This window comes from Canis aureus, chromosome 9 (assembly GCF_053574225.1).
Source record: "Canis aureus isolate CA01 chromosome 9, VMU_Caureus_v.1.0, whole genome shotgun sequence".
Classification (NCBI taxonomy): domain Eukaryota; kingdom Metazoa; phylum Chordata; class Mammalia; order Carnivora; family Canidae; genus Canis; species Canis aureus.
In genome coordinates, this window is record NC_135619.1 from 67,745,391 (window position 1) to 67,772,444 (window position 27,054).

Here is a 27,054-nt window from a genome sequence, read left to right on the forward strand (position 1 = left end):
AGGCCTGAGTGTGGTGCCCAGAAGTGAAGTGGCTGAGGCAAGGGGAGGCAGCCCCGCTCGCCCACCTCTGAAATCTGGTGCTCAGCAAGCTGCACTCCTGTCATATAGGGAGAAGTCACTGGCAGTCTTCCAAAGAAAGGAATCCACTGAGCATTTTATTTCTTAAAAAGTACAGTCTTTACACGGTCCTATGTAGAGAAAATCCTAGATTCCACCAAAAAAACTACTAGAACTTATAGAGGGATTCAGTAAGGTCAGAGTATACAAAGTCCATTGCATTTCTATGCACTAATAGTGAAGCAGCAGAAAGAGACGTTACGAAAACAGTCCCTTGTACAATTGCACCAAAAATAATAAAGTACCTAGGAATAACACTTAAGCAGGTAAGTGAAAGATTTGTGACCTGAAAATTCTAAAACATTGATGAAAGAAATTGAAAACTCAAACAAATGGAAAGACGTGTGCTTACAGATTGGAAGAAGAAATATTGTCAAAATGCCTACGCTACCCAAAGCAATCTATAGGTTTAAAGCAATCCCTGTCAAACTAATAGAATTTTTCACAGAATTATAATAAACAATCCTAAAATTTGTTTGGAACCACAGAAGACTGAATAACCAAAGCAATCTTGAAAAAAAAAAAACCCTGGAGGTATCACAATTCCAGATTTCAAGTTATATTACAAAGCTGTAGTAATCAAAACAGCATGGTACTGGTATAAAAATACACATAGATCAATGGACAGAATAGAAAACCCAGAAATAAACTCAAGATTTTATGGTCAGTTAATCTTCAACAAAGCAGGGAGGAATATGCAATGGGGAAGAGTCTCTTCAAAACAGTGTTGAGAAAACTAGACAGCCACATGAAAAGAATGAAATTGGACTACTTTCACCATATGCAAAAACTCAAAATGGATTAAGCATCCAAATATGAGACCCAAACCATAAGGATTATAGAAGAGAGCTCAGGGAGTAATTTCTCTGACATCGGCCATAGCAATATCTTTCTAGATACATCTCCTGAGGCAAGGGAAACAAAAGCAAAAATAAACTGTTGGGACTACATCAAATTCTGCACAGCAAAGGAAACGAGAACTAAAAATCCTGAATGGGAGAAGATATTTGCAAATGACATCTGATAAAGGGTTGGTATTCACAATATATAAAGAACTGATACAACTCAACACCCAATAAACAAACAATTCAATAAAAAATGGGCAGAAGTCATAGATGTGTTTCCAGTGAAGACATCCAGATGACCAACAGACACATAAAAAGATGCTCAACATCATTCATCATCAGGGAAGCGCTAATCAAAACCACAGTGTGCTGTCGCCTCACACCTGTCACAATGGTTAAAATCAACAACACAGGAAACAAATGTTGGTGAAGATGAGAAGAAAAAGGAACCCTCTTGCACTGCTGAGAATGCAAACTGGTGTAGCCTCTCTGGGAAACAGTATGGAGGTTCCTCTAGTTAAAGATAGAACTCCCCTATGATAATTATACCACTGGGTATTTACCCAAAATATACAGAAGCACTAATTTGAAAGGATATATGTACCTCTGTGTCTACGGCAGCATTATTTCCAATAGCCAAATATGGAAGCAGCCTATGTCCATCGATAGATGGAGAAAGACGAATATATATACAAGGGGAATATTACATAGTCATAAAAAATGAAATCTTGCCATTTGTTACAACGTGGGTGAATCTAGAGAGCGTAATGCTAAGCGAAATAGAGAAATACCATATGATTTCAGTAAGATGTGGAATTTAAGGAACAAAGGAACAAAGTGGGGGGAGGGTTGGAAAGAGAGACAAACCAAAAAAAAAAAAAAAAAAAAGCACAACAAACCAGACTCTTAACTATAAAGAACAAACAGATGGTTGCCAGAGGGGAGGCAGGTGGGGTGTGTGTGAAACAGGTGAAGGGGATGAAAAGCAAAGAGCCCTTCAGTCAGCTCCAGGGCCTTGAGCAGAATGTCTGTTGGAATTGAAGCTTTCCAATGGCAGACGTGGGAGGAAGAACGTAGTTACTAATGAACAGGCCAAGAGTGACCAGGAAGGACGGGAGCCTCACTCCCAGTGCTGTTCAGAGGCCTGTTCTGTGTACTTAGTCTACTTGAGCACCTCTTGAAAAAGCTCAGAGAACAGACTGACGTAGGTAGGATTGACCTTCTGGGCTACTGCCACCATCCCTGCCCCAGAGGCTTGGGGATTCCAGAAGAAAAGAAGGGAAAGGGGTAGCTCCACCTCCACTTCGCTGAAGACTGTCCCACCAGGTGAGAGGTCTGCTCCTGGCCTGGCACAGAGCTCAGGGCTTCAGGGAAAGAGAAGCAGATCGGTTTCACAAAAAGGTTTTTTATGACCTGAATTTTTTTTCTCTCTCCTTTTTAAAAAAGTTTTTATTTATTTTATTTATTTTATTTTTTTTCCTTTTTAAAAATTTAAATTCAGTTCGCCAACACGTAGTATAACACCCATCAACACTGTGGTGTTGGCTCTAAGCTATGAGTTTCCGTAGACCCCTAGAGGAGATTGGAACTCAGCCAGGTGGCCCTTCTTGCTTTGCAAGTGCAAGTGTGGACAGTAGAAGGAAGGCTCAAGGTCTCCCCCTCCACTGGGCTGCCCTGAGGAGGTGAGGAGCAAGGTCGTGTGCGCCCTTAGCCTTTGCAGAGAATATCCTTGACAAATCACTTCATACGGTCCCTGGATGAGCACCTGGCCATGGGGCACACACAGCTGCAAAACTGTTCCTCGCCTTCACACCTGGCGCGTAGGTGGTACTTTAATGTGTTCTTGCCTTTTTTGGCTTTTGCCGAGATGCACCTACGTACCCTGGGGGTTCATCAGAAAAATCAAACGATGGGAAGATCAGCAGGGGAGACATCAGGGTGAGAAAGCTCCCCAGACCAGTAGGATGGGGTTAGGGCTGCCAACTGAAGCATCTCACTCATGCTCATGAGTCACGGTGACATCCTATCCGTCGCCAGAGAGCTTCAATGTTTAAGGGATCACTGAGCTCTACAGAAACAAATGTTCTTTCCAGAAGTTTTAATTAATACTTTTTTTTTTTCCTATATGCTTCACGAGTCTTTACCAAGTGGAAAATGGAAGATGCTGTCTTCTGCCGGTCTGAATAACTGTGATGATCTGCATAATTAGAATTCACTGTGATAATTAGAACAGTGACACCAAAGTTCCTTGTACAAACAGCGGCATCGCACGCCATCTATTTTCAAATGCGAGGTCCGCTTCACAGCTTTCCAGCACAGCAGGTTTGGCTTGTATCGTTGTGATTTATTGGCTTATTGTCACAACTTCAAAGTGCCGTGTTAATAGGCCCTTTAGAAATAGCAGAAGTTATTTTAGAAACTTAAACGTTTGCATGATTTCAGGGGGTTTTTGTTTCCTGGGTTGGTAGTTACATAAATGTCATCGCACTTCATTTAAGCGATGACTGTTAGAGGTGCTTTAGGACCGAAGGTAAATTTTAAGAGGTCTCATGGGCTTGGGGCACCTGGGTGGCTCAGTTGAGGATCTGACTCCTGATTTCAGCTCAGGTCATGATCTCAGGGTCATGAGATTGAGCCACAAGTGGGGCTCTGCGCTGAGTGCGGAGCCTGCTGGGGATTCTCTCTCTCTCTCTCTGCCCCTTCCTATCACCCTATCCAATTGGCCCTATCCAATTAATTATGCAGAACCTGAGACGTGAAGCTTTCCTATAATTAATAAAGCCATAGCGGCTAGCTTGAGAGAGAATTCTTGGAAATGTATTCAGTATAGCTTATTTAGATGTTTAGAGATAAATTCTATCTTGAGAGTGCCGGGTCCCAGGAGAGATTGTGCTCAGAGTTCAGAGGGAACCACCCCTGTGTTAGTGAGGTTTTGTTGAAGTAAATTTAAACCAGAGGCAAGGAAGCTTCCGTGTTTGTTCCTGAGAGTCACTGACAGGAAAAAATAGATATTGATGGACAGTCAGACAAAAAGCTGATTTGATAGATTGAAAAAAAGATTTTATATTCCACTTAAGAATTGTCTAGTGAGCCTAAAAATAGCTTTACGTTGTACCTAGGGAGTTATGAGAGCCAACTGGAGGGATAGCGGAGGGGTGGTAAAGGAGAAGCGCTGATTGTGAGCCCAGGAGGGGATGCTCGAGGTGACCGAGGGGTGCTGGTCTCCCTTCCTGAGAGTAGCATCTCTGCAGCTCCGGGCCACGGCCAGTTGGGCTGGGAGCAGATCTGGCCTGGATCGCAGGCAGGAAATCCTACAGAAAGTGCACCCTGCCTCAGAGATCTTGTCCCAGCCTCAGCAGAGTGGTGGCCTTCCACAGACACCTCCCTGGCCACTTCGCTCCCCTGCCTATGAACCTACTGGGGACACTGCCCAGAAAGCCTCCCCTGACATCCCACTTCCTTCCCCCAGCCCCTTTGGTCCGTCACACTGGGTTGTAATGGCCTTTCTCTTAGCTTCGCTCAGGGACCCCCATATCTGGCATATGGAGTGCTCAAAAAACATGTAAAACATGAGGGAAGGATTCCCTGTCTCCATTCCTTTTGGACTGGTCACAAGAAGCATTAGGTTATTTATTGGTTTACCAGCCCAGCACTGGGCACCAGTAAGGTCATGCTTCTGGAATCCCATCTCAACTCTTCAGACACAAGAATAACCTCTCTTTCCCGCTCAATTGAACGGGAAAGTAGCCAACGCCACCTACATCAGACTGGGTAAGAGGCTCAGATGGGAGAGTCCCCAGCAGGAGCCTGGCCCACAATGAGCTCTCAGGACACGATAACCCCTACGGCGACCTTGGACCACATCAAGACTCGGTATTGTGGTGTGCTCTTCACCAGCATTTTAAGGCCAAAGGGAGGAGAGATAAGTCCATATCAGTCAACAGACCCTGTTAACGGTTAGTTGCCCCGGGAGCATGGAGACTCCCCTTCGAAGGTAAATGACAAGATCTAACACTTGTGACCATCTGCTCAGCGGAGCGCATTTACCCCGCTGCTCTTGGGGATGGCAGAGCCTCAGACAAAAAATTCCAAGTTACTTTCCTAAGATTATGGTTTCACTGATTGCTGCAGAATTTTTTTTTTTGAATACTACTTTCATCTAGTGGGAAGTCTTAATTGATAGATTATGCTTTTACAGTGTGGAGTGATGCTTGAAAGAACACACTTGAACCTTGAGTTAATTCTGATTTATTTTTTAAATTTTATTTTAAAGATTTTATATATTTATTCATGAGAGACACACAGAGAGGCAGAGACACAGGCAGAGGGAGAACCAGGCTCGCTGCGGGGAGCCCAGTATGGGACTCGATCCCAGGACCCCAGGATCACACCCTGGGCTGAAGGCAGATGCTCAGCCGCTCAACCACCCAGGCGTCCCGAGTTAGTTCTAATTTCCCAGGAGCCAGGATTGTGATCCTGGATTGTCCTGCACCGAATTAAGTTTTCACAGGGATATGTTCTGCCAAAAAAAAAAAAAAAAAAAAAGAGGTAGCAATAAGCCTGGTTGATAGGAACTTAGGTGTTAAGTGTGGACAGTACTTCCAGGTGATGTGTCTGTCACTAGTCCCGAGCAGGCAGGGGCTTTGGTGATCAGCAAGCTTGGGGGCACCAGCCCCCGGGGGAGTCCAAGCTGAGCCCCCAACTCTGCAGGGGGACATCTTCCTGCCCCAGACCCAGGCTGGCTGGGGCGAGCTTTCCCCTGGGGGTCAGTGGAGGCAGGGCTGGGGTCCGACATGGGTGTCACAATCCTCGGAAGCAGTCGGAGAACTGCGCCAGGGTTCAGTACTTGGACAGTTCCCGACCCTGGGTGACCTGGGTGGGCGCCCTGCAGGCACGTGAGTCCTCCACGAGGGGAGCAGGATCGCAGTCACAGAGGAGCTGTGACGTCAGCGACAGTGCCTGGAGCCAAGAGCCTTGCAGACAGGGAGGGGACCACGAGCCACGGAGGCAAGTGGCCCCAGCAGCAGGGAAAGCCGGGGAAACGGGTTCTCCCCCGGGGCCTCCGTGAGGGTCCCTTGCCCTGGGGTTGGCCTGGTGAGACTGATTTTGGACGTCTGACCTCCAGGACCACAAGAGAAAAAGCTCAGGTCGTTTTAGGCCATCGAGGTTGTGGTTATTTGCTACAGCAGCAACAGGAAACCGATACAGTTTTCTGGATCTTTATGAGAGGGGCCCCTTGATCTAAGTGGACAGGGGGCGGGGGACAATCGTTTAGTGAACCCCTACCCTCTGAAAGGCATTTATTTTTTAAAATTTTTTTTTATGATAGTCACACAGAGAGAGAGAGAGAGGCTGAGACACAGGCAGAGGGAGAAGCAGGCTCCATGCACCGGGAGCCCGATGTGGGATTCGATCCCGGGTCTCCAGGATCGCGCCCTGGGCCAAAGGCAGGCGCTAAACCGCTGCGCCACCCAGGGATCCCTGAAAGGCATTTAGATCTCTAAAGTACCCATCGCAAAAGGTCTGCGAATGTGGGATATTATCTCTGCCTCGGTGTCAAACCAGACTCGGGCAGGTCGGGTGACTCGTCCAAGGTCCCTACCTCCTGAGTAGCAGGGCTGGGGCTTGAGCGGAGGTCCTCACACTGATCACCCTTCAGAGGCCTGGCCCTATAACTGCATCCTCGGCTGGTGCCGGCTGGATCTAGAGCACAGCCCTAAGAGGGAGATGCCCCTGCTGCCACTGAATTCTGCCTTCATATCCCAATGAAGCCCGTGGCTGGGGATGCCGGGGCTTCGGGGAGACACCCCCCTGGCCATCCACTATTAAGTTTGTGGGTATTTGGACATCTCTCGGGCCACGCACCTCGAGGCTGTGAGCCTGTCTTCTGATATACCCCAGGGCAGACCCTCGGGGTCTACTTACTGATGGACAGACAGGGGGGCAGGGGCCCAGTTCTGAGTAAGACAGCTCCTCGCCGCAGTCTAGTGGCAACAGTAGCTGAGTCCATAGAAAATTCTAACGTGCCAGTGGAGCTTGCTTGGGTGCCTGGGAAGTACAGAGCAGCTCTCTTCCTGGGCTGAGGTCATTGAAGAGGGGGACCCGCTGCTGAGTCTCAGAGGATGATGACCCCGGTGGCCACCAGGCATCCTCAGACAGTGCTCCTCTGTAGGTCATCTTTGCTGCCACCCTAGTCCCATCGAGGCTGGGTCCTGGTGGGGGGTGGCCAGGGTCCCCGCAGAGTACTGTGTCATGTTCAGCAGTGACTGCATTGGCAGGATGTATGCTTCAGCCCTGAGTGTGCGCCAGGGCCTGATGCGCTGCACCACCGGAGAGGCAGGCAGCCACCCTCAGACCCTGCATCAGGGCCCCCTACTCTGGGCCCACTCTGGCTCCCTCCAGTTGCCCCCCCATCCATTCAGGGCAGTCGATCAGGAGGGCCGAAGGGCCATGCCTACCTGGAACCCTGTTCTCTTCCTCCCCAGACTATACTACAGGTAACTGAAATGGGGGAGCTCCCTGCCTTGATGCCCAGCATCTGCTTCCGGGGCCTGCAAGCTTCTTAGTCCACGTCCCCAAGACAGGACAGTGCCATCACACCAGGTGGGGGGCCGTTCTGCCCGGAGTTCACGGGCAGTGTTGGATAGAGCCTGAACGCCCAGCTCAGCGTCCACATTCAGATGCCCATGCCCAGACAGGTGCTGGATGACGTAGCTGGACCGAGGAGGGGTGCCGAGGGCTGGTCTGCACTCTGGCCGTGCACCTGTCAGAGGTGGCCCGAGCTGCCCCATGCGTGGTGACATTTAGCAGGTCAACTGGGCATTCTACATTTAGCCAGAAGCTTCCTACCTGATGCGGCCTGTGTCTCATCCAGGATGTTCCAGCTGCACCTGTGATGATCATAATGACATGGTGTAGTGACTGTCCAGGTGTCTCGGGACTCACCACCCAGGGGGCATCCAGAAAGCAGGCTGCGGCCAGGCTGAGGGGGGTTGGGGCCCTCTGGTGATTGGTGCATGGGGAGTGAAGATAGAGGGGTGAAGTGGGGAGGTGTGGGACACCAGCCCCAAGGGGGTCCCAGGAGCAGCCTTCATGGCCATACACGACTGTCGACCTTTCATGGGGGAGCAGAGGGGAGCTGTGGGGAGGCCGAAGGAGAGGCTCCAGCCTGAGTTGGGAAGGCTGGCCTGGAAGCCAGCAGAGCCGTTCTACAGCCCAGGACACCCTAGGGGTGCTGAGGAGGCCGTGTGCGATGAACCGCACCAATGGGAGCTGTCTGGCCCAGGGTCCTGTGGTTCCAAGCCGACTCTTCGAGAAACAGATGTGCTCACCCTCCACCTGCTTGGAGATGAGACCTGGGGCGTCTCTCGCTCACTTGGTGCACTGGTTTTTACTTCCTACCTTGGGATTCCTCTCCCTGTTTCCGAGGACAAGACTTGCAGGAACTTTGCTCAGTTTGGATTTCAGACTAACTAAAAGGGACCCCACGGCACCGTGGGAACCACTGGCGTGGAACACTCTGGGTCAAGGTTTCAAAAAAAAAAAAAACAAAAAACCATTCCTTTTGCTCTAACTGGGCATGCGTCCTTCTGGAGATTGCATGCGAAGGGCAAGCCTCCACACTACTGAGGGCTGCCCCGGAGCTCTTTGGCGGGGTGGGGGGCCTGGACCCAGCAGCACCTGGGGCCGATGTCTGCAGGTGCATCTGCAGTGTCTGCAGGCTCACGTCGGGGCTGGGGCACCAGTTTGGTGCTGGCCACACTGACCAGTCATTCTTCTCCCCCCGCCTCCTGCCAGCCAGCACGGTGTGGGCCTGTGTGCAGCCATCTGCCACCTTCCTCCGTGAAGGGAAAGGGGAACCCTTGAGTTTGGCCTGGGGAGAGGGACCTGTGCAGTGAAGGTTGCTCAACACCCTGCATGTTTCAGAGACAGGACTGGCCTTTGACCGGTTCTTGGGAGACAACCCCCAGCCCCTGGGACATCTCTGGGGCCCCTGGAGGTTGGAGTAGCTGAGGAATAAGCACCGGTAAAAACCCTGGAAGCCGGCTCAGGGGAGTTCGCCTCGTCGGCAACACGTGGTACATGTCGTACTGTTGCAGGAAGAAACAAATAGGTGCTGTCGCCGCAGCTCCCCGGGGAGGGCCACTGGCAGCTCCTGCCCGGTCTCACACGGGCTCTGTCCTGTACACCTTTTACCTTCGCTTTAAAAATGACTTGTATGCCTTTGCTGTATGAACCACATAACAGCTTCCCTAAGTCCCGGGAATCCTGTGAGGTGGTCTTAGGGACCCCTGACAATGGGGAGGAGCTCCCGCTGGCTGGGCGGGGAAGCCCCAACACTTCTCTCTAAGAGTGACTGCGTCTCATGAGCTCATTACAAATTACCTGCACCATTACCAGGCTGACCTCGGGACTCAAGGATCCATGACCCTTCCCTTGTGCCCCTCAGCATAGCTGGGCTAAGACTGGGATATTCAGGCAGAGACTAAGACTTGGGGAAGGGGCCCCTGGGTGGCTCAGTGGTTGAGCGTCTGCCTTCGGCTCAGGGTGTGATCCCAGGTCCTCGGATTGAGTCCCGCATTGGGGTCCCTCTGGGAAATCTGCTTCTTCCTCTGCCTGTGTCACCGCCTCTCCCCTTTGTCTCTCATTGATAAATAAATAAAATCTTAAAAAAAAAATAAAGACTTGGGGGACAGGCACACTCAGAGTAGACAGGCTGGCTCATGGGTTCAGCCTCTGCGCTTGGCCTCGGTCAGTGGGGCCCCTCTTTCTGGGTCAGACCCCTGATGGGCCCTAACACCAGACTCTCACACTGGCTCTCTGCACCTTTCAAGGTCCAGGCCAAGAGGGAAACTGTTCTAAGCCCTCTCTTTCATCGACTTGGAGCCAGTCCCTGAGCTGGGGTTTCCTGTCTGGGTTCTATCCTCCTGCATGCTAGGTGTCCCCGGCAAGTACCTCTGACCTCGATGCCACGTGCTGACACAGGCCCATTATCTGCTCTGGTGAAGGGTGCTACGGGAGATGACAGTAGAATGACCTCGGGCAACCTGCAACTTTCCTGTGCTTTTCAAAGTCACCTGGGTTTTCTTCTATTCACTTAATGGATTGTTTACACTTGAAGACTTTACCCAAGTATTTACTGAGGTTAGCAGAGTGCGTGGGTCAACATAAAAACCGCTTGAAAGCAGAGACTTAGGCTGAATCCAGCTAAGGACCGTGAACTGAGAAGCGCCTGGGTGGCTGAGTGGTTGAGCATCTGCTTTTGGCTCAGGTCATGACTCCGGGGTCCTGGGATCGAGTCCCACATCGGGCTCCCCTCAGGGAGCCTGCTTCTCCCTCTGCCTATGTCTCTGCCTGTTTCTCAAGAATAAATTAAAAAAATAAATCTTTAAAAAAAAAAGAAAGAAACACGAATTGAAATGGGCGACACAGGCCAGATAGATCCCAATGCAAATGGAATCACTTTGTGTTTCCAAACACACAAATATCTTAACTATACCTACAGGACAACTATTTTCATTTTAATATTGGTCTTAAATTTACTGATGAGAGTGGGGCGCCTGGGTGGCCCAGTCGGAAGAGCATCTCCCTTCAGCTCAGGTCATGATCCTGGGGTCCTGGGATCGAGTCCCACATTAGGCTCCCTGCTCAGTGGGGACTCTGCTTCTCCTCTGCTCCTCCCCCTACTTGTGCTCACGCTCTCTCTCTCTCTCTCTCTCTTTCATATAAATAAATAATTTAATAAAGTAAAAGTAAATTTACCAACAAGAGCCCTGAGGTATAGGGAAATCGAGTGGCCCAGGAAACTACAGTTGAAAAAAAAAAAAAAAAGAAAGAAAGAATTGGGTAATAAGCCGAAGCAAGCAGCTCCATGGCCACAATGATAACTGCTAATTTAATTACATGTAATGGATTATAAAACACATTTATTTAGGAATATTGCTTTCCCCCAACTGTTTATGACACCCTATCAAAACACTCCATCTGCATTTTCAATATTGATGTCTCTGTCATCACTAGAGCACATTTGGAGCCCTGTACCCACTTCTCACGCTTAGTGGAGCACATCAACCACCTGTTCAAATGCAGGCTCTGGTTCCAAACGTCTAACAAGCTCCTGGGCCCACGCAGCTGCTGCTGGCCTGAAGACCATGGAGCGAGAAGAAGGTCCCAGGAGCGCATTCCCTTGCCTTTTATTTAAGTTGTCTGCAATGGAGCAGTTTTGAATCTGTGCAAGACCACTTCCGCAGGAATCTTGGCTTAAGTATAGTAGGGCGCTTGAACTTCTCCTGTTGTCCTGCAGGTCTTTGCTCCTGGTCTCTCCGGTGCAACCGCCTACTGTTTTGCTCTTTAAAGTGATCTTTGAAGGATGTGGTTATAATGACGCTCACCATTCCAGCTGGGACTATCGATTGCCTCCTGTTTAAATACTTTGGCCACACTAGAAGTGAGGTCATTTTGGGCTCTCCAGATGGGAGGTAGATATTGCAACCAAAGTAATTCCAAGAATGCCCTCTAGTGCGCTGTTTTGGGAACAGTCACTCTAAGGACTGTCTTCTTTTTCAAGAGATAATGTTGAGAAAAATCAACCTCACTAATTCAGGTCTTCTGCATATGGAACTCAGCTGGGGGAAGCAGTCATTATGCCCCGGTCACCGTGGCTGCCTGCTGTCCCTCACACTTGTCATGCTTATACCCAGCCTATACTTGTTGTCCCTTCTGCTTAAAACATTCTTCCTCCCTGCATGGCTGCTGCCTTCTCGGGGCTCAGGTCTATTCAGAGAAGCCACCTCTACCACTGTGGCTGGGGGGCAAATGCTACTTCACCTCCCTAGAACCCTGGGAGGTTGAACATGCCCCAGTGAACATCAGTGTCATTTTTTTAAAGAATTTATTTATTTATTTATTTATTTATTTATTTATTTATTTATTTATTTATTTATTTATGAGGGAGACTGGCAGACACACAGGCAGAGGGAGAAGCAGGCTCCCTGCAGGGAGCCCGACGCGGGACTCCATCCCAGGACCCCGGGATCACGCCCTGAGCTGAAGGCAGGTGCTCAACAGCTGAGCCACCCAAGTGCCCCTCATTTTGCATTTGTTTTAAATGCTCAGCGGATAAAACCCCTGAAACATCTCAAATTCAACTCCAAAGAGTAAAATACCGAGTTAGCTTCTTACGTGTCTCCCCGATGGTACTTCCTCCGTGTTCCTGGCCTGTCACAGGGAGCGTCACACGCCGGAGATCCAGCAGGTGGCGCCCGTTCCCTGGGACTGTGACTCGGCTTACCCACGCGGAGCCAGGCCCCCATCATCCGAGGAAGCCTCTGTGTGCAAAGCAAATCAGGTAGATTTATGCCTGTGCTCAGGAGTCTGTGCTCAGGAAGCTGGGCGGCTCCCCCACATGCCCCATCCCTCCCACTGAAGGGGTCTCCCGCCTTCCCTGGGCCTTTCGGGGGTGCCAGGGAGTGTATATGGGCCCCAGGCAGCCCCATCCTGTAGGAAGCCCAGGTGTGTGTCGAGTCTGTTCTTTCCCCTCCTGGAAAGGCCTCCTGCAACAGGCCAGGACCGGTGGTCGGTGGTTGGCGTTCTCAGGCTGCGAGCCATCCAGGTGGGGGAGAGGGCAGGAGGGGGATCTGGGGACCGAAGCCCAGGAGCAGGATCCTGGCTCCCACTGAACTCGGACAAGCCTCCTCCGCTCTCCCTTGGTTTCCTCCTCTGCAAACTGAAATAATCCCCGCGCCTCCTGTCAAAGAAGAAATCAGCCACAGGTGACAACTGGCTCATGAAACTGCTCCTCCCCGGGGAAGCCAGCCGGGGGTGGGTGCCCCTGCGGCCACGGGGAGCTGTGGTCTATGTGTCATCGGCGAGATGCTGGGAGGGTGGCGTTGCAGAGGGCCAGCCGGGGGTTCAGCCCTCGGCCCGCAGGCAGGTCATCCAGGAAGCAGGCTGACTTGCCCATGGACCCCCAGAAAAACGGGGGACTTTAACCCTGTCACGTTCAGGACAGGCTGTCCCTGCATCTGTCTGCCGGGGCCGATGTTCCGCCCTAGCAACATTTTCCTTCTCAGGAGGGCTCTGGCCTCCTCCCAGGGTGGCCATGAGGCTGGGAGGCTAGGCGTGACGGTGTGCTGGAGGATGTGACACACACACACACACACACACACACACACACACGTGTTACACATTACGACGATGAGGCCTGTTGTCTGAATCCACCTTCCAGCCAGTTGCTCAGACCAGACACTATGCCTCTGTCCCCTCCAGAGAGGCTGGGGCCTGACTGCCCCAAATACCTCTTGAGTCAGTTCTCGTCTCTCCGCCCCCATTACCGGGTCCTCATGGTACCTAACCCACCCTGCCTGCCCATTGTCCACACTTAGAGAGCCGCACGCCCGTGGAGAGTAGTTGCCCAGACACCTAGAAAGCTCCTCGCAGGGACTTCTGAGTCCTCCTGGCCCCTGGGCCCTCTGGCCGGGCCTCCATCCCGCCTCATCCTGTGGTCTGAGCAATGCTGTCCTCTCGGGAGCTGGATAAAGTCCTCACCCCACTGGCCTCATCCTGTCTTCTTTCTGGGAGAAGCCACCCCTCCTGCCCCGCCGTCCCAGCTGGTGCCTCCGGGGACCCTTGCTTCCTGCCTGCCAGCTCCCGGGTTCTTACTTTGCCTCCACCACTGAACATAAGCTCCCAGGGGGCGGGCACACATCTCCTGTCTTCCCTGCAGCCCCTCCACTACCCAGCACGGTGCTGAGAACATAGTAGGTGCTCAGTAAATACCGACCTTAGTGGGAGAGTCCTCTGCACCACGCTTCCTTAAAGGAGGGCCCCTCTTTCTCGAGTCAGAATCCTGGGCATTTGTGAATGGAAGGGCAATCCCAGTATTTTAGAAAGGTGCTTTCTGGGTGGAGGGGCACCTGGGTGGCTCAGTGGTTGAGAGTCTGCCTTCGGCTCAGGTCGTGATCCCCAGGGTCCTGGGATCGAGTCCCACATCAGGCTCCCTGCATGGAGCCTGCCTCTCCCTCTGCCTGTGTCCCTGCCTCTCTCTCTTAAAAAAAAAGAAAATAGAAGGGTGCTGGGTGGGAAGCCAGTTGGAAATTATGGTTAAACTTGTTTGGAGAAGTAGAAAAGAGGTGTTTTTTTTTTTTTTTAAATAAGACCCCAGAGTGGGGAGGCACCGTCCCATGTATGGTGGCAGAGAGCACAGGGCCGGGACTCAGAAGGCCTGGCTTCTAGTCCTGGGTCTGCTACTCTGAGGCTGTGCGGCTTTAGGAGAATCACCTTTCCTCTCTGGACCTCAGTTGCCCAGACTGTACATATGAGCAGCTGGGCTGCATGGGTTCCCTGGTGCTCTCTGTGTCTCATGCTCCAGAGGTTTATAACTCAGAAATTGTCTTCTGATCAATAATCAGAATAATCAGAATAATCAGGGGCTGATCAGTAATCATAGCGGCAGGCCAAAGTCTTTCAAGCTGCACGTTCTCTTACGTAAGATGACTAACTATATCCTGGTCAATTTTAGTTCCAAGCTGCCTTCTCCGGGGCTGCCAAAGTAAAGCTCACTGACCTCAGAGGGCATAATTCCAAGTCTTTGGTGAATGTGTCCACGCTCTCTCCTTGTGGCCTCGTCCCTCGATGAGCATTTCTGACAAGTTGTCACATCTGTGTGTACGTCAGTCTGTGTGTATGTAACAATTTTCAACTGGGGAGGGTGTTACTTACACAATAACAATATTTCCCAAATAGTGCATGTCTCCTAATCAACCATTTTTTTAAAAAGATTGTTTGTATTTATTTGAGAGAAAAAGCCTGAGCGTGAGTAGGGAGAGGGGCACAGAGAGAGAATCCCAAGCAGACTCTGCGCTGAGCTCGGAGCCCAATGTGGGGCTCGATCCCATGAACCTGAGATCAAGACCTGAGCTGAAATGAAGAATCCGACACTCAGGCAGCCCCAGTGGCCCAGCGATTTAGCGCCGCCTTCAGCCCAGGGCCTGACCCTAGAGACCCGGGATCAAGTCCCACGTCAGGTTCCCTGCATGGAGCCTGCTTCTCCCTCTGCCTCTGCCTGTGTCCTGCCTCTCTGTGTGTGTGTGTGTGTCTCTCATGAATAAATAAATAAAATCTTAAAAAAAAAAAAAAAAGAATCAGGCACTCAACCGACTGAGCCACTGATAGAGATCACAGTTCCCCCAGCAGCAAGACAGGTGTTCTCAGCAATCTGGGACAGTTGCTAATCCCTCGCATAGCATTTCCCAGGGGCCTGGGGTTTCTGTGACAGCTTTGGGGCATCAGGGGGATGCACAGTGTCTAGGATCTGCTGGAAAACCCTTCCACTCGAATGCCTTCTCTGACCGTTTATACGGGCACAGCCGCAGGTGGAGGCATGTGCATAGATAAGGTGCATGTAGGTCTCTCCTCCTCGGACGACCTTTGTGACCTCTGAACTTGGCCTTCTCATCCCCCCAAAAAGGGGCCAACCAGAGTCTCCACCTCCTGAAGCTGTGTGAGGAGGAAGGGAGGTAGGATGATCTAAAACTCCCTGCAGGCCATCTCTCCTCTTCCATCTCTCATCTTTTCTCTCTTCCAAACTTTTCTTGGATAGTTTTCTGGCTTCATCTTCCCAGTAGACCTCAGAATCATTTTGTCAACAGATTCTCTTTTTAACTTTTGCTCACCTACACACATTCGGGGCAGCGGGGAAGAGCTGCAATCTCAGCCTGTCCCCAGCCCAGCAGAGAGCAGGCTCCCTTTGGCAGGAGGTGGTTCCTCCTCCACTTTCCTGACCTCACCTCTGCTGCCGGCCAGCCGAGAGGTTCCTGCTCACGGTGGGAGGGCTTGCTCATCTCCCAGCCAGCCTCACCTCCGCACCCACACCCACACCTGCACTGGGATTTGGGCTCCTCCTTCGGAGGGCAGCCTGGCGAAATCCTGCTACTGATTCTGTCCTGATGCGGATGGCGATCCCAATCCCAATCCTGATAGTATCAGCTGTAACCACAACCAGCAACACAATTACTAGTTTTCGGGGATTCTTGGTCTCAAACCATGCCAATCATTTTTTGTGCTTCATCTTTTTAGAGGCACTCCACACAGTGCGGGGGTGGGCCACTTTTTTGGTAAAGGGTAAATATTTTCGGCTTTGCCAGCCACATGGTCTCTGTTGCAACTAGCCACCCCTGGTGTCCTGGTGCAAAGCAGCCTCAGTCAAACAAATGGGGGTGACTGTGCACCAAGTGGACTCGGTTTACAAAAACACGCGGTGGGCTGGATTTGGCCATCCCAGAGTGGAATGGCTAGGAGGGCAGACTCTGAACTCGGCTGCTTGGACTTGATTCCAAGCTCTGCCGCTTTTTATCTCCATAGCCTCAGGTGGGTTACCGACCGTCTCTGTGGCTTAGTCCTTGTGATGGTTCATTTCCACGTGGCTGGGCTAAGGGATGCCCGGTAGCTGGAAAGATGCTATTTCTGGGTGTGTCTGTGAGTGTGTCTCTGGGAGAGGTTTGCATTTAAATCAGTAGACTAGGGATCCCTGGGTGGCACAGCGGTTTAACGCCTGCCTTTGGCCCAGGGCGCGATCCTGGAGACCCGGGATTGAATCCCACATCGGGCTCCCGGTGCATGGAGCCTGCTTCTCCCTCTGCCTGTGTCTCTGCCTCTCTCTCTCTCTGTGTGTGTGTGTGTGACTATCATAAATAAATAAAAATAAATAAAAATAAATAAATCAGTAGACTGAGGGGAGCAGAGGAGCCTCCCCAACCCAGATGGTCAAACGTCACATCTCCTAAAGGCCTGAAGAGGATACAAAGGCAGAAGAAGGACAAATGCATTCTCTCTGCTTGAGTGGAGACCTCCGTCTTCTGCTCTGAGACATCAGCGGTCCTTGTTCTCCAGCATTTCAGGCTCAGGCTGGGATTTAGCATCATCGCCCCCTGGTCCTCAGGCCTTCAGACTCCGACGGAATCACATCACCCACTTTCTTGAGTCTCCAGCCTGCAGATGGCAGATTGTGGGACTTGTCAGCCTTTATCCCCATCATAAATTTCTTCTTACGGTTCTGCTTCAGACAATCCTGACTAATCCAGTGGCCCAACATCCATCCTCCCCCTTTTCATAGCAGGTGAGTTTTCAGGTGGGAAGATGGCATTCAGGAAGAAAGCAACATTTCCCAGCTCTCTTGCAGCTAGATGTGGCCGTATTGTGCCTATATTCTGGCCAACATGATCTAAGCCAGAATGTCATGTGTTTGTTTCTGGGAAGTCTTCCTCCAGAGACAGCCCCTCTCTCTCGTTTTTCAAAATCCCTCCCATCATGCTGCCTGCATTGTGGTGCCACCAGCGTGGACCTGAGGGCGAGGCCACCGTCCAGAGGCAGCAGTGTGGTGACCTACGAAGTCATCCTGGAGCAGAGCCTCCAGACATGTCCAGGGTCCCCTGGCCGCTGTGCTGTGACACGAGAGAAACACCATTGTCATCCTTCACCAGGGTTTCTGACACTCACAGCTGATCCTGAATTAACTAATGCCTTCTTTGAGCCTCGGTTCCTTTATGTAAATAGTAACAACAATAATATTCCCTGCCTCCCTGCCCCTGAGGGTTCATTTTGAGGGTTTAATGTGTTAACACATGTAAAGTGCTCAGAAAAGTGCTTGGTATGTAGTAGGTGCTCAATAAGTGTTAGCAACCATTTAACCCACCTATGACTCCATGGTGTGGCTTGTACTACCCACACACTCTGGAGAGGACACTGAAGTTCAAGGAGATAAAGTATGACAGTGAGGATTATATTCAGCTACATTTATTATTTATTTATTTATTTATTTATTTATTTATTTATTTATTTATTTATGATTTTAAACATTTATTCATGAGAGACACAGAGAGAGAGACTCAGACATAGGCAGAGGGAGAAGCAGGCTCCCTCATGTGGGAAGCCCCATGTGGGACTCGATCTCAGGACCCTGGGATCACACCCTGAGCCAAAGGCAGATGCTCAACCACTGAAACACCCAGGTGTCCCTATTCAGCTGCTTTTAAAAGAAATATGTAATTAGTGGTTAAAACAAGATGGAAGTTTATTTTTCCCCTGTGCAAAAAATCTGGGGCTTGTGTGGGAGGTCCTCAAAGCTCTCTGTGCTGTCTGAGCCCCAGGGTCTTAGGTCTAGCCTTGTTCCTCATGTTTCAAAGTGGCTGCCAATGCCCCCATCTTCACATCTACCTTCCAACAGGAGAATGGAAGAAGGTACCCAGAGGGGTGAACCCTATTGTCTTAAAAGAACTGATGGAGGCACAAGTCTCCCTCCACAGTCTGTCTGCCTCTCATGAGCCACTTTATAGTTATACAGGTGCATTCAGAGGCTGAGACTGGACATGGGGACGCCCGGGTGGCTCAGCGGTTGAGCATCTGCCTTCGGCCTGGGGTGTGATCCTGGAGTACCAGGATCGAGTCCCACTTCTGGTTCCCTACATGGAGCTGCTTCTGCCTGTGTCTCTGTCCCTCTCTCTGTGTCTCTCGTGAATAAATAAATAAAATCTTAAAAAAAAAGTTTTGTTTTTTTTTTTAAAGGAGATTGGGCATGCATCATCTTTTAGACACTCTATTGCAATGAGTGGCAGACTCAGGATTTGACTCCAGGACCCACTAGTTCCAAAGCCCATGCTTTAAACCATGGCTTCCCATTGCTTCTACCTTTATTTGTCCTGTAGATTTGTTATGGAAAGAGCCAGCATGAGCTGCCTGGCAAATCCAGGTGTTAACCCTTACCGGTCGTGTGATCGTGGACAGGTCACTGGAATTCTTTGCCCCTCATCAAAAGGCGGAGATCCCACATACTTCCTTCTGGGCTGTCGTAGGATTATGTGAGGTGGTAAATGTCAGAGGCCAAGAAATGAGGGGCCACTCTCTTCCTGCTCCTTTCTGAGTACCCACGATGTGCCTGGTTTCCACTGGTCCCCAGAGATGGACAAATAACAGGCAACAAAGGTGAAGTAGTAAGGGACATGCAAATAGGAGTAATTACCTTTGACTTTGTCTCTTCTTCCTCCCACCTGGCTTCCCTTGACGGCTGACCTCGTACAGACTCCTCTCTGTGGCCAATTCCAAGGCCTAAGGCCGGTCACGGAGACGTGGTTGTGGATGCAGGGGGCAGGGGTGAGGCTGAGTGAGGAGCGCCTTGGCAACCCTCATTGGCTCCCTGTGCACAGTGGGGTGGGGTGGCGATGACAGGGTGAGCAGCACCCCAAGCAGGAGCCCAGCCATCCCATTGCAGTGGCTCCCAGAGGTGACCTGAATTAGCTGGTGGGGAGAAGTGCTGACACACACAGGGGCATCCCTCTGGGCAGGTGCAGTGGCAGGGAGCTTTCTTCTTTGCTCAGGGCATCACATCTCTCTGCGGAGTGTGGGATCCAAACCACAGAGACAGAAAAATATGTGTCCAAGGTTGCTTGACACTTAGATTCGGATTCAGATTACAAGAGGTCAAATTCTTCCACTCGTGTCTTTAATGTTTCACGGTAAATATAGACATGGTGTGCTCTCCAAAAGATATTCCTACCGAACAGTCCAGAGCAGGGGTTGGCAACCTTTGTCCTTAAAGGGCCAGAGTGCAAACACTATTTAGTCTTTGTGGGTCAGGTGGCCACTGTCGCCACAGACCACACGGTAACGAATGAGTAATGTGTTCCTGTAAAACTTTATTCTTGGTTACTGGAACTTGAAGTTTAGAAAAGTTTCACTCATCATGAAATTGCATTTTTCAAAAAATTGTTCCAACATTATTCTTCAAAAAATTTTTCCAACATTAAAAAACATGAAAGCGTTCTTAGCTTGTGGATCGTACGCATGCAGGCAGGGAGCCGGGTCTGGTTCTCAGGCTGCAGTTTGCACTGCTTTAGAGCATGATAAGGACGACTCACATTTTCTGCACCACCCCAAGCACTTGTGGTTTACATCTGGCAGGATGGCTGGTGAGATGACTGCCTGTGTCACTTGGGACATAAAAACGATACTTGATGAACGTATGGATCGGGCTAAGGAGGTTTGCAGGTGGGATGCTAAAGGCGCCAGCTTTCTCCTCTTCGCTGAGGACTCAGGGCAGGGGGAAAGAGAAGTAATGGTGACCATCTTTGAGGCAAGCTACCACCATCCAGTCTATACTCACTACAGTTCGTGTCCCTTTCACAAGCAAAATTCATTCATCTCTTTCTCCCTGTGTGCACACGCTGTTTTCCCATTGGTTAGTAGAGTCTATTCTTCTAACCCTTGAGTCTCATCTGTGCTTTGACCAGTAGAGAAAGTGGAAATGGGGCCTACGACTTGGTCATAAGGAGCCTACACCTGCTGCTGGACCTTCTGGAAAGCTTGCTCTTGGTATACTCCTTTTGGGAACCCAGCCCTTATGCTGTGAGCCATCCCCAAAGCCATAGAATGGCCATATGAAGGAATTCTGGTTGAACTATGAGTGTGTCTCTTGGACACCTAGCCTGATTCGGCCTTTAGGTGACTGCAGCCCAGCTACCATCTGACTGAAACTGCATGAGGGAGCCTAAGTGGCAACTTCTCAGCTGAGCTAAATCAACGCCCCAAAGCATGAGTGATAATAAGTTTTACGTCCCCAAGTTTTGTGGTGGTTTGATAGAGCAATAGATGACTAGATCGTCTGCTTTGTTTGATATCATGTAGAATTAAATTTCCTAAGCTCTCCTGCCATTTGGGTTCTTGGCAGTTTGGGCCAATGGGAGGCACTGGTGGAAGATGGAAGATGGGAGGAAGGGAGGAGCCAGGTATTTTCTTTCCCTCTCTCTGGACTTTGGGTGGCATCTCCTACAATGGCAACATCTCCTCCTTGCCTCTGTCTTTTGTCAGAGAGCCCCATCTGTCTGTGGTTCTGGATGCCAGTAGGCAACTCTCACTACACTAACTCCTGCCAGCCTGCCCCAGCTTGTGGCATCTGGGGCATACCTGTTAGCCCTCTGCCCCCAAGTGTGGTAGCAGCTCCCCACTATTGCTACACCATCTCTGATTCAGCTTCTTGGTATTTTCATCACCTGTGTAGACAATTCCCATACTAAAATTCCTTCCATTTGAAATACCTGGAGTGGTCTCTGTTTCCCAAGTGAACCTTAAGGGATACAGCATGAAGGAGGATGACGTGATCCAGCCTTACAGGTTGGGAAGGCTTCCTTGGGGAGGGACAGGTCAAACCGAGGTCTGATGAGTGAAGAGGATTTCTGGGCATCAGAGATGAGCAAGTACAAGTGGTCTGAGGGGAAGGCAAGGACTGATGAGAGGTGCTAGGGACACGAACAGTGTGCTGTGCCACAAAGACACTGAGAGGGGGTGGGAGTGGCATGAGATGAGGTTGGAGACCTTGGCAGGGCCAAATCAGGGGTTCTGGATCCTCACTGCACTCCGAACCACCCCACCCCAGCTTTCACTGAGTCAGAATCTCCTGGGATGGGGCCAGCAGGTGTCTGACCTGCAATGTTGACCTGAAAATAAAAAGCCACAATGAGAGGCCAACCAGTGTTTATTTGGGATCAAAGAATTGCAATCCAGAGAGCAGAGATTCAGGGAGAAACTCAACTGGTGTCTGGCCTGTGGGGTGGGAGCTAGGGGTGTTTATGAGAAAGAGGAAGTGGGTATTCCCTTGGATAAAAGGGAAAAACCAGTCAATTAGTACTAAAAAGCTGAGCTGCTCTGTTTCCATACTGACTGTTCTATCAGTGAGGCAAACAAAACTATTCCTGGTATGTGAGTTAGCTTTCTGTCCTCAGAAAGTTCACAGTTTTATGGTCTCGGGGTGCCAGTTGTCCTGTTGGCTTATGAACAGCTATTTGCAGACAGTTGCCACTTCTGGCCCAGCCCAAAGGTCTTTTTTGGCCAGTTGAAGAGCTCCTGAGCCATTGGTTCTCTTGCAGCCAGGGTCTGCCCTCATGTCCACCTGTCTCTGAGCTCACCCCTCTTCCTCCCGGTCAGATGGACCAGCCATCCTGAAGCCCTGCCAGGAACCAACTTTGGCAGAGCCCAGGAGCCTACCTCCTTAAGCACCCCCAAATTTTTATTGATTTTGGCAGCTTCAATCAAAATGTGCAAGTACATGGAATTAGAACCTCTGGTTAGAGCACCTCTGAGTTTAAAGGCCCTGGAGGTCATCTCTTCCGAGCCTTGAATTTCATCATCAGAGGGGATGCTGAGCTCCTGAGAGCTCAGCAGGGTGGGGGGGGGGGGAGCGATGGGGGGCAGCTCTGGACTTCTCTCTCCCAGGACTTCGCTTCATATCTCGATTTTTTAAGGATTTTACCACGAATAGGTGAATGCGGTGCTCTGCCAGTCGTTCATTCTGGAGCGCTGAGACCTCACCTCCACTCCCCAGGCCAGAATTATCATAAGAATGCCCCAAGGATAATCTTTTTGTAAATTTAATGCAATGCATTGTCACTTTCTCCTCTCAGTTCTGTTTCCCTACAGCCGCTCGCTCCAGGGGAGCCAGAAGGCTTATTGCTCCCAGGCAGGAGAGGGTTTGCAACCCGGTTTTGCAAGCTTAGAGCAGAGAGGATGTGCTAGGATTCCTTTATCTCCCTCGTTAGCATACCAAGGGCAAAGCCAGGAGCCTGTGGGTCCCGGTGGTCTGTGTGGGAGGGCCAGGCCCGCCTGGCGACTGCAGTCGGGGAGCCCGGTGGGACAATGAAGGCGGCCAGCCCTGGAAGACCCAGGGAGAGAAGGAGGGAGGAGGCTGGGCTAAGGGCCAAGGGGTCAGAAGCCGCTTCTCTGAGTGTAATTCCTGGGCCCAAGCTGGGCAGATGGGGAAGGGTGTTGGATCCACGAGGATGTCAGAAAGGGGAGACAGATCACTATTCCCCTGGTGCCCACCTTCAGAAAGGTGTCAAGAGGGTCAGTTGGGAGGCGGCCTGAGTTTTAGCTTTCTCCTGAGTGGCACCACCAGGGGGCCTTTCCTGGGCAAGGCGAGGTGACACTCAGGGGTGACACTCACTTCAGGAGACTGGCTGGAGGATGGTGGCCAAGGGCGATGCAGGAGCAACTCCAGAGGTTGAGCAAGCCCTGGCCTCCAGAGGCTTTGATGTTAGAGACCCTTGGAGGCCCATGAATGCCGGGGCAGGGGCGGGGGGGGGACATCCATGGGCTCTGGACAGGCCAGGGCCTCTACTCCCCCATCTCAGTCCACTCGGGACACTAGGACAAAATACTCGAGGGCTTATAAGCAACAGAACTGTGTTTCTCATGGATCAAAGCACCAGCAGGTTGGGTGTTCAGAGAGCCCACTTCCTCGTTCATCGTCTGCTGTCCTCTTGCTGTCTCCTCACGTGGTAGAAGGGGCCAGAGATCTCTCTGGGGCCCTTTTATAAGGGCACTAATCCCATTCTTGACAGCTCTACCCTTAGGAACTCATCAGCTCCCCCAAGGACCCCACCTCCAAAGCCATCCCATTGGGGATTAGGTTTCAGCACGTAACTTTGAGGGGACACAAGCATTCAGTCTAAAACACCCCAACACTTCAGGGGTAGCATGCTCCTCTCACCCACTCACCAGACATCACCTTAGGGAGTCTCCAGGGGAAGTAAGAGGCCGGCTGAGAGAACAGGCACCTGGGAAAGACTGGGACACTACTTAAAGGCTCAGATCTGGGACAACTCTAAATAGGATCTGAATACTATTTTGGCCTGCTAACCAGGAGGTGGGGAGAGCTCAGGAGAAAAAATTCAATTCATTCCACATTAAATAAGTAAAAGCAATTTTTTCCCCTGCACAGACTGCTCATGGTAAAAATTACATTTGTGACCCTCATTCAACAGCTACTGAAGGGGAGCAAAATCCACCCCAAAATATGCTTCTTAGGCTTAAGGGTTGTTGTTTTTTGTTTTTTTTGTTTTTTGTTTTTGTTTTTTGGAGCTGATTATTTTTGAGAACAGCAGACATAGAAAAAGTTCTGAAAACCGGATGCAAATTACCCTTTTGTGAGGGGTGTTTTTATCTCTCAAGGAAATCTGAAAACTCTGTCTCCCTTTCTGTACCAGGAAGAGAAGATGACTCTAAATCATGAGAAACTTGTCGGACCTGAATCGGCATCACAACCTCACCCGTGTTTGCCAGGCTTTTTAATTTTTTTTTTAACCTCCCATAACTGTCCCCTACTCCATCCAGCCCCCTCATATCTATCTTTTGTCTTTAGCTGCTGATGGTATTTAAGATGGGGTCCCTGGATATCTCCTCCAGATACACGAGGTATACAAGTTAATTAAGTCCTGTTTGTTCTTCTCTTGTTAATCTGTCTTTTATTACAAGAGGTTTCAGGCAAGAACTCAGAAAAGTAGAGGGGAAATTGTTTTTCCTCCCCTACACTACCACTTACTGAGCATCTGTCTTTGGCCGGACTCAGTGCTAGTATTTGCCTGAGAAGTAGACACACTGGCCTAAATGTCACCATTACTGACATTGTCATTATCATTATGATGATGCTTTAGCCCTCCTGGCAGCTTTGCACAGTGAATATTGACGAGGAAAATATGCTCCTAGTGACTTAACCAAGGTCACACATTTTAATCAAAGTCAGGGTTAAGAATGTTTATTTCCCCAACTTTTTTTCAATTCAAAGATATATCATTATTTTATGTACCACTAAGAAAGGAAAGCAGCTAGCAACTGAACTGTGACACAGGATTTCTGTAGCATTGAGAACTTTTTGGTAAACTTACCATAAAAGCTCTTTTAAATTTGTTCAGATGTATATTTGACCATTTGTTACCCTTTTGCATACATAGAAAATAAAATATACATGAAATAAATTGATTAAGTACTTCTAAAATGCCTTTATGCTCAGGCTCTAATTCCTTTAAATCACTTTTCAACTCAGAGGATCAGAGGATCTTCTCCGTGCAAAGTGTGTTAGTGAGGCAATATTTCTGTTTCCACAAAACTTTGTATTTTGAAATAATTTCAAACGTAGAGAAAAGATGTCAGAAAAATACATAGAATTCCTCTATGCACTTTGCCCAGATCCCCAAATGTTTACATTTTGTCACATTCTGTTTACCATTACCCACATGTGTGCACATGTGTGTGTGTGTCTTTCTGTTACGGATGGTCCCTGAATTACGATGGTTCATCTTAATGATTTTTCAACTTTATGATGACGCACATTCAGTAGGAGCCATACTTGGATTGATTTGATTGGATTTGGCCTGCTATTTGGCTTTGAATTTGATCTTTTCCCAGGCTAGGGATATATAGGGGGTATAATCCTACATAGGGGTATAATCCTAGATAGGGGTATAATCCTCTCTCATGATGCTGGGCGAGGCCGGCGAGCCACAACCCCCTGTCACAGGGTCAACAATGATCTACCGACAACCATTCTGCACCCCCACAACCATTCTGTTGTTCACTGTCAGTATAGTGTCCAACAAACGACATGAGATATTCAACACTTTATTCCAAAATAGACTTTGTGTTGCATGATTTTGTCCAACTGTAGGCTAATGTAAGTGTTCTGAGCAGGTGTAAGCGAGGCTAGGCTAGGTTGTGATGCTCTGTAGGTTTAGGTGTATTGAATACATTTTTGACTTAATGATATTTTGAACTTAACAGCGGGTTTATTGGGAGGTAACATCATCGTAAATTGAGGAAGATCCATTTATTATATTTTTCTGAATCAGTTGAGATTAAGTCACAGATATGATGTCCCTTTGTCTTTGAATTCTTTAGCATATATTTGCCCAAAAGACAGGATGTCTTCTAATTTAACCACAGGAATGACAAAACAATGAATAAAGGAAATTAACATCGATACAATTCTATTACCTAATCTACAGACCTTACTCATATTTCCCCATTTTATAAATAGTCTTTTACCACAAAAGAATATATATGTATATATAAAAATATATATGTAAATATATATGTAATAAATATATATGTAAATATATATGTAATATAAATGTATTTATATATATAAAATACAAAATAAAATACTTATTTTTAAAAAATATGTATTTTTTGGTCCAGAATTCGATTCAGAATCATGCACTACACCTAGCCGCTGTGCCTCTTTGAACTCTTAATCTGGAACATTCCTCGGACTTTCTGTGCCTTCCACCATCTTGATATTGTTGAAGAGTACAGACCAGGCATTTTGTATAATGTCCTTCAATTTACATTTGTCTGGTATTTCTTCATGATTAGATTAGGTTATGCATTTTTGGCATGGATACCACACAAGTGTTGGTGTAGTCTTCTCAGCATGTTGTATCAGGAGATACACAAGGTCCATTTGTCCCACTTAGGGTAATGCTAACTTTGATCACATGCCAAGGTGATGTCTGCTTCTGCTGTAAAGTAATTATTTTCCCTTCTGTAATTAGCCTTGTGGGAAGGTACCTGGAGACACCGTTTTCCCTCAAATGTTCACCCCTTAGTTTTATCTTCCATTGATGAGCCTTACCTGAATCCACTGTAACTGTGATGGTTGGTGAATGGTGAGATGCGCCATACTGGTTTCTTAAGACGCTATAACAAACTACCACAAACTCATTGGCCTAAACAAAATGAATTTACTATCTTACAGCTCTGGAGGTCAGAAGTCTGAAAACAGTCTCACAGAGCTAGCTAGCTTCAAGGTGTCAGCAGGGCTGTGTTCCTTCGGGTAGCTCTAGGAAGAAATCTGTTACTTTGCTTTTTCCTATTCTAGAGACTGGCCTTATTCCTTGACTCATGGTCACATCACCCCAGCCTCTGCTTCTGTGGTCATAACTGCTTCTCCCATTCTAAACTTTCTGCCTCCCTTTTATAATTAAGGTCCCCTGTGATTATACTGGACTCAACCAGACCATCCAGGTAATCTTCCCATCTCGAGATCTTTAGCTTAGTCCCATCTGCGAAGTTCCTTTTGACACAGAAGGTTACATATTCTCAGGTTCCAGAGGTTCACGCGTGTACATCTTTGGTGGTGGTGGTGGGGGGGGTCATTCTTCTGCCTACCATATGTCAGTATTTCTTAAGAGTGCTAAGGGATTTGCTTCTGAGCCGCTCATCCACATTCCATAAGCTTTGACCTGCACAAGCAGGAGTGGCAAAGGCCACTGGC

General features: G+C 49.2%; 1 long non-coding RNA gene across 1 annotated transcript; it reads right to left on the reverse strand.

Annotated features, from left to right (window-relative positions):
• Positions 1-5,203: 5,203 nt before the first annotated feature.
• On the reverse strand, positions 5,204-8,423 carry LOC144320196 (uncharacterized). Its single transcript, XR_013385755.1, has 3 exons — positions 8,364-8,423; positions 7,812-7,852; positions 5,204-5,481 (listed from the first exon to the last, which is right to left on the reverse strand). It is a non-coding gene; the product is annotated as an uncharacterized LOC144320196 (long non-coding RNA).
• Between the last annotated feature and the right edge of the window lie 18,631 nt (positions 8,424-27,054).